Source organism: Octopus bimaculoides, chromosome 8 (genome assembly GCF_001194135.2).
Source record: "Octopus bimaculoides isolate UCB-OBI-ISO-001 chromosome 8, ASM119413v2, whole genome shotgun sequence".
Lineage (NCBI taxonomy): Eukaryota > Metazoa > Mollusca > Cephalopoda > Octopoda > Octopodidae > Octopus > Octopus bimaculoides.
Window position 1 is genome coordinate 85,071,194 of NC_068988.1, and position 8,460 is coordinate 85,079,653.

At 36.1% G+C, this 8,460-nt stretch overlaps 1 long non-coding RNA gene across 1 annotated transcript; it reads left to right on the top strand.

Moving 5' to 3' along the window:
- The first annotated feature begins 951 nt into the window (after nt 1–951).
- On the top strand, nt 952–8,004 carry LOC128248598 (uncharacterized). The gene is made up of 2 exons (XR_008264780.1): nt 952–1,392; nt 7,835–8,004. It is a non-coding gene; the product is annotated as an uncharacterized LOC128248598 (long non-coding RNA).
- Nucleotides 8,005–8,460: the final 456 nt, after the last annotated feature.

Genomic DNA, 8,460 nt, shown 5'->3' on the forward strand with positions numbered 1-8,460 from the left:
TTGCTTTTTTCATTTTCTTTTTTTTTCTTCGTTTTATTTGCTTTTTTATTTTTAAATTTGCTGTTTTACCCTAACCCTAACCCTATCACCGATAGAATTGTTTCAGAATCGTTTGTTTATGTAGTCGGCACTTAATGTATATCGGCTGAATGGACGTCAGTGATTGGTTGAAATTACAGAAATACGACAACTTTAACATGGAATAACTTAGGGAGTTCTTTTTTTTTAAAGAAGACTAAGAGAAAAAGATGTTTTATATGACATATTCTACCAGTGTTCCAAGTTTCAAAGTGTTTCGTTAATGAAAAATGTGGCCCCCGTTTTAAAAAAGATCCGAAAGAAGACTTGGTGGAATAACCATTAATACAGTACATTTGAGGCTACAGGTAAAACTCATTGCTAAAAAGATAAAACTTAATGAGTCAGAATTTAAAGCATCGCGTGGTTGGGCCAGTAACTTTATGTCAAAGCATGACTTGTCTATTAAGAGGCGAACCTACATTTCACAAAAGTTACCAGTTATTGAAGAGAAGTTAATGAACTTTCAAAAGTTTATTAAAATGCGACGGGAAAAGGATTACCCATTGTCATTGATTGTTAATGCGGACCAGACCCCCATTAACTTTTGATGTCTACAGATAGCACAATAGATTTCAGTGGTACATCGTCAATTACAATTAAAACCACGGGCATGAAAAAAAAGATCGTTTTACCATCATGTTAGCTTGTATGGCTGACGGTACCAAACTTAAACCTTATATAATATTCAAACGTAAAACAGCACCCAAATATATAAAATTTCCAACAGGGATTATTGTTGGATATCAACAAAAGGCTGGTTGGATGATGAGTTATTTAGAGATTGGATTGACACTGTATGGGGAAATCGTCTTGGTGGAGCAATTAAACAGCACAACAGCTTGCTTGTACTAGATGCTTTTAGATGCCACAGAGGTGAAGATAAAAATGAAGCATTTAAAAAAACATCACAAAACAGATGTTGCTATCATTCCATATTGCAGCCATTAGATGTCTCTATTAACAAACCAATTAAAAACAAATTGCGTGATTTATGGACTGAATGGCTGTCGACTGGAGAAAAGTCGTTCACTAAAGGTGGAAGGGTTCACGCTCCCGACCTGACTTTGATATGCAAATGGATCGTGTATGCATGGAATGAACTTGATCCCCAGATTATTGTGAAAAGTTTTATCAAATGTTGTATATCGTCTGCACTGGATGGTACTCAGGATGACGTTGTATGGAAAGATGAAATAAATGAAAGTGAATCTTCTGATGTTGACTATGAATCTGATGATGACGGAAATTTACACTACAATGATGCTGACATGTTTATGGAGGAACAAATGGAACAGTGATTTGATGCTGAAGGTAACGTTGAATTTGAATAAATGTTTTTGCGTTTGCTTTTGTAACTGATAGTGAGAAATATGTAAAGGCAATTTACTTAATATTTATTTTTTAATGGCGTTATTAAGTGCATAAAAAGGATCTTTCTGATTTGGCGGACACCATTTTTTATTTAGTGTGTTTTGTACCGAAACACTTTAAAACTTCGTATACGTGTATATTTTGTCTTATAGAACAGAGAAAAATTTTTATATTCGAAGTTATTTCATGTTAAAAATTGTCGTATTTCGGTAATTTCAACCAACCACTAACGTATTGAGGTGAAAACAATTACTACTGTGGTTTGTCAACAACACGTTGTGGCGGTGTAATGAGATCTTTTCCCTTGAATAAAATTAGTGCCGTTGTTTGTCAACAGCAACTATCGGCGGTACTGTTATTTATGACATCGTTCGTGCGTTTGTACTGGTTTTAGCTTTAGGGTTATGAGTATTTTTGCCAAATTTGGTGAAACATTTGTGGCGGTGTATTGAACAGATTTTCACCAAATTTGGCAAAAATACTCATAACCCTAACCCTAACTCTAAAACCCTAACCCTAACCCTAACTCTAAAACCCTAACCCTAACCCTAACCTTAACTCTAAAACCCTAACCCTAACCCTAACCCTAATCCTAAAACCGTAAAGCTAAAGCCAGTACAAACGCACGAACGATGTCATAAATAACAGTACCGCCGATAGTTGTTGTTGACAAACAACGGCACTAATTTTATTCAAGGGATCCCATTACACCGCCATAACGTGTTGTTGACAAGCCACAGCAGTAATTGTTTTCACCTCAATAGACGTCAGTGATTGGTTGAAATTACCAAAATACGACAACTTTAACACAAAATAACTTTAAAAATATAAACTTTTCTCAACAACATTAAGAGTAAAAGATGTTTTATATGACACATTCTACCAGTGTCCCAAGTTTGAAAGTGTTTCGTTAGAAAACAAATGGTGTCCGGCATATCAGAAAGATCCCATAAAAAAGCTACACGTTTGCATTATGTTATATATACAATAATAGTAGAGGACATTACCATATATATGTTTACAAACCAAGGACGTTATATAGACTTCCTTGACTCAAGTTAGAGAAGGGGTGTGTATTATACACAAGGTTTCGGTTTTTCAGAGGTACAGCCCCCTAAAAATCTCCTGCATATCATACTTAAGGGCAGACTATACTCAAGGATTTACGGTATATGAAAAACTGATTAAAATGCAGACTGACATGAATCTTTTAGAAAGAAGTGTTCATACTGTGTAAACACTTTACGTCATTATTATTTGCATTCACTTTCAATCATCTCGATTCAAGTCCTTATTTGAAGTTACAACCCTTTTAGGCAAGTCAGAGGACCACGTCTCACCCAACCATTCTGGTTTTTGGCATGGATGCCCTTCCTAACACCACACCTTCTCATTGCCAGGGAAATTTGTAGATGCTACCACCTCAGTGCATGCTTATGTACCATCATCCACAGCATACTGAGCTTTCCTTCCAAAGGATTCTTGCAACAGAAAGACTACTTACTTAAACATTGGTAAGTGTTACTTCTACAAGCTGTAAAAGTGCAGATGCTCCAATCTGGTAAAACAAAAACTAGGGCAACACATAACAGAGTGTATAACAGCAGTGATGTGTACATTCACTACCTCTTATTGGCCTTTCAAGGATAGCTTCTCCTTGGATGAGACACTGTTCAAAACCTCATCTTAATTCTTGTCCATGTGTGAGTCCAGACCAAACAAAAACTAAAGTACTTTGATTGGTTTATCTGTCCAGTGCTTCATGATGCTATGAACTTGCTTTATATTCAGCTGGTACCAGTTAGACAGAATTATCTGAGCAAGCTTGAGTCTTTCACACTTTCTCTCCAAGTAGTTAGCTGCATGCAATCCTAACATGCATCTAAATTGCTATCCCAATTTTCTACTAGCATCAAAGATGGAAATGTTTTCATGAAAACTTATAGGCAGTTGAAGAAATACAGATTTCTTACCTGCTTCAAGCCTTAAACATTCACTAGTCACTCGTTGCTCATGTCTTGTACCACTTGCATCTCAAAATTCAGACCTTTTCAAAACATTACCAACAATCCCTATAATCCAGAGTAACTAAGAGATGTGTACACTACATAGTTGTCAAAAAAGAGTGTGATTGAGTATATTCAGGAAATCCTTGTCTTGTTGATGGCTACCAGAGCTATATCTAGTAATTTAAGGTCGTTAAACATGTGACTTGCTTCCAAGCTGATGCCAGACATCATGCATTTATGCATCCTACTCTAAATACAGCCATTTTGGTCAGAGAAGAGAAAGAGAGAGAGGTTGCTCATATTAGATGTGGAGAAGGGCAGGTAATTTGCTCTTTTTTAGCAGTTGAAGAAGGTTCCTCAAAAAGTCTCTCTAAAATGTTTATGTTGAGTTTTTTCAGTAGAAGCCCTGTGTTAAATGAGTGTCAGTACATGCTTGTATGAGTAGCCTTTTTGGAGGTATTTTGTACAGGAGTGTTTCAAAACCCTATCCTTGTATATTTTGATTAATTGTTACCTCCTCCAACAAGTCATTGTTATTCTTTTGAACAGAAGTGAAGTTGATAAAGGTAAACTTGTGTATTTGCTTGTTGATTTTGTTGTTGTTCTTGTATTTGGTTTTTGTTTTCAATTTTTGCTGTGAAAGCATGTGGCCGAGTGTTTAAGATATTCAGCTCATGGTCATAAGATTGTGTGTTCAAAACCTGCCAGCACATTGTATCCTTGAGCAAGACACTATATTTCCCGTTGCTTCAGTCTACTCAGCTGGTAAAAATGAGTAGAATCTATATATTCAAAGGGTCAGTCTTGTCACACTCTGTGTCACACTGAATCTCCCAGAGAGTTACATTAAGGGTATATGTGTTGGTGGAGTACTCAGCGACTTACACGTTAATTACACGAGTAGACTGTTCCATTGATTGGATCAGCTGGGACGTAATGGGGATGTTGCTAGTAGGGGTTACTTTATTCAGCTATTACAGTGGAGGAAGCAGTGGTGATGGTGGCAGTGCTATTGTCATTGTTTTTGCTATTCTACCTCACCCCTCCTCTTCATTTTCACAGGTATTCTTGTCTTTCTTGCTATTGTTGTGACTATTGCTGTGTCATAAAACTGAAGTTGTCAGGAAGCTCTTTCTATTAAAAGTAAGGAAAAGAGAGTTGCTGCCATTGCTGGTCCCTTTATTTTGGTCTTTATTGTTGTAATTCTTCTTTTTCTTTTTTTGCTGTTGTTGCTGTACAGAATCCCGTTTTGGCAAGTGATGGCTTGTGAGGGATTGCTCCTTGCTCAGTCAGTGTTGCCTCTCACCACTCCTGTTGCTGGAATAGTTAACATTGTTGACATTTTTATAGGATGTTTGTTTGCTAAGCACAGACAATGGCTGTGTTTTCCTTAATTAGTGAAGTGTCTTTAAACCCTCACTTTTCTGAGTATGTTGTGAACAAACTCAAATCATTAAATCCAAATTCGTATGAGAAAAAGTCTGAAGAAACAATTATAGACATGTTGACTTATGATAGGCATGATTTCTGTTACTTGAAGATGATGATGATGATGGTGGTGTTAACAACAACAACATTTATAAAGTTAATAAAGTATTTTTCTTTTTAGTGAAATATTTTAATGAAATTATTTTAGAAATAAAAAAGAAGATACTCTGATACCAGTAGTCATACTTGCTGTTGATGGTCTGGCAATAAATTTTTAACGAATAGAATATTGTGGGATAAAATGATGCAGCTGCCACTGCTACTGCTGCTATTACTACTGCTGCTGCTGCTGTTGTTATTGCTATTGTTGTTGTTGTTATTATTATTATTATTATTATTATTATTATTATTAAGGTGGTGAGCTGGCAGAATTGTTTGCACACCAGCAAAATGCTTAGCAGCATTTTGTCCCTCTTTGTTCTGAGTTCAAATTCTTCCTCAGTTGACTTTGCCTTTCATCCTTTCAGGGTCAATGAAATAAGTACCAATTGCATACTGAGGTCAATATAATCGACTAGCCCCTCTCCAAAAATTTCAGGCCTTATGCCTTTAGTAGAAAGTATTATTATTATTATTATTATTATTATTATTATTATGATTATTATTGAGTGAGAGAGCAGTACATGTCATCAAATTGACACTGGGGTACAAATATATGAAGCCCAATATATGCATGATGACTACCCGTCTGATAAGGGTACATCAGGCACATGCATCACAACCATATGTACACGACATGGTGATCTCATATCAAGGTAAATAGTGCATGACCTTGCAGGTGGGGCCCAGTTAGAATTTTCTTCAGTTCAAGTAGCTCATCTCACTCGATAGGTTCCTGAATAAGAGTTGTTAAAAGGTGTTGAATGAAATACCAATGTTTCCATAGGTAAATTATTCAAATCCCAAAGAATTCCTCTCAACACATGGCTATGATGCTCTCCCACTACTTCTGCTCATGATCAGAGATGCACATATCATCAACCACTAAGGGACATGCTCAACTGGTTATAGTGAAACAACTGACAGGCAAATCTGTGGTATTGAACAGAATATTTGCTATAACCCCTCTTTTATACCAAGAAAAAACATGTACATGATAACACTTGCAATCAGTTAAGATCAGAAGCCATGAGAGCCAGTGCCTGGTACTTTATCATCATCATCATCATCATCATCATTATTATTTTTTATTTTTTTCTTCAAATCAGCAAGCTGGTAGATTTGTTATCATGCCAGACAAAATGCTTAATGGCATTTCTTCTGGCTCTTAATGTTCTGAGTTCAAATGCCACTGAGGTTGATTTTGCCTTTCATCCTTTCAGCATCAATAAAATAAGTACGAGTAAAATATTGGGGTTGATGGTATTAACTTGCTATCTCCTCAAACTTGTTGGCCTTGTGCCTAAATTAAAAAAAAATATCATGATCATGATAATCATTATTATTATTATTAACACACCTTAGCATGTGTAGAAACTAAAACTTCAATGAAATTATTGGTGATGTGCTATCACCTTGGTACATATAACACCATGTCTAGAGCAGGCATCAATATTTGACTTGGACAATGCTGTCAGTGCATCGTTAATAATTTTCTTGTTATTACTTCTTGCGAACTTCACTAGGAAATGTAATAATACCAATAGCAACAGTAATAATAAAATAAATGTTTCAATTTTAGGTACAAGGGTAGTAATTTTAGGGGTAGGGAAATAGGTGATTATATTGACCCCACTGTCTGACTGACTGGTATTTAATTTTATCAACCTTGAGGAGATGAAAGGCAAAGTTGACTTTGGCAGGCTTTGAACTTGGAATATAAAGAGATGTTATTCTTAGCAGCATTTCAACCATCTTTATACTCTGAGTTCAAATTCCACTAGAGTAGACTTCGCCTTTCATCCTTTCAAGGTTGATGAAATAGGTATCAGTTGAATACTGGGGTTGATGTTATCAACTTACATTTCTGAAATTTCTGGCTTTGTGCCAAAATTTAAAAGCATTTTTACTATTGACTACTACTACTACTACTACTACTACTACTACTACTATTTTATCATTATTATATGTTTGACTTTTGCTTTGTATTTGTACAAGTTGGCACCAAGTCTCACCCAGAGACCTCAAGAGACAACAAGTTAGAAGTTCATGTTGGTGTTATACCTAGGGTGTCATATATTTGGTTTTTTACATAGTATTGTTCTAGAGAATGTTTAAGAAAACATAAGAAAATTATCAGTTTGTTTTAAAATTTGAGTTACATAGACAGTATTTTACATAGGATATGGGCAGTTCCCATGAGCACTGTTTTTTAAATTTCTGCCATTTTTGGGGTTTCCTGGTATCTGAGTTAGGTAGCAATCAGCCCCTTTTTATTATTATTATTATTAAGCAATTTTGGGGAGGGGGTATGTTGATTACATCAATCCCAAATTTATTTTTAGAAATTAGGCGAGGAGTTTGCGACGACGGCTGCTGCTTATTTTATCCACCCTGAAAGGATGAAAGGTGAAGTCAATCCCAGCGGAATTTGAACTCAGAATACAAAGATGGTCAAAATGCCACTAAGCATTTTACCCAGCATGCTAACAATTCTGCCAGTTCACTGCCTTATCAACAGTGATAATAATAATAATAATAATCGTTGTTCGTTCACTTTTACATACTGGCATGGATTAGAAAACTATATAATTTAGGATATTGTTGGATACTTTTTCTTTTGCTGATACTTGCCCGATTTTCAAGTAAGGAATCACATATCTTTGAAGGTGTAGTGACGTCATATGGCGCCAAAGGTACAGTCGCCATTACTGCATTTTTATCCACGCATGCGTGGAGTTCAACATCTAAGCGTTTCCGTTTTTTTCATTCTCTTTTCTCGCCAGCCTGCGAAGAAGCAAGACGGGTCCTACAAGCTCTCTCATTGAGCGTGGTCGTACCAAGCTGTCTCTCCAACAATTCAACTCTGGGGACAGCTCACAACTACATTCCAGCATCTCAGCAACCAGTTTAAGGCTGCCTATTTCATCCATAAATAAATATTGTTGTGTTGATAGGTTCAGAGTTCTGCGTTCCGTTTATTCCGAATTTAATATAGGAAAGCAGGTGTACACCTAATGGTGTATAACCACTATTCTTAAAAAGGTGTGAAGCCAGCAGATGATTTATTGACTGACAAAGTAACAGCAACATCACTACTCACTGATGACCAAGAAGTGCAAATATAAAAAAAAACACACACACACATACAAACACCCATCCATCTTCATACAAATGCACACAAATATGTACTTATATTATTTATATACTAGCAGAGATACCCGGCATTGCTCATGATTAAAATGGCATAAGTTTTTATTGTTTTACTTGTTTCAGTCACGTGACTGCAGCCATGCTGGGGCACTGCCTTTAGTTGAGGAAATTAACCCCAAGATTTATTCTTTGTAAGTCAAGTACTTATTCTATCAGTGAACTTTTGCTGAACCACTAAGTTACGGGGATGTAAACACAG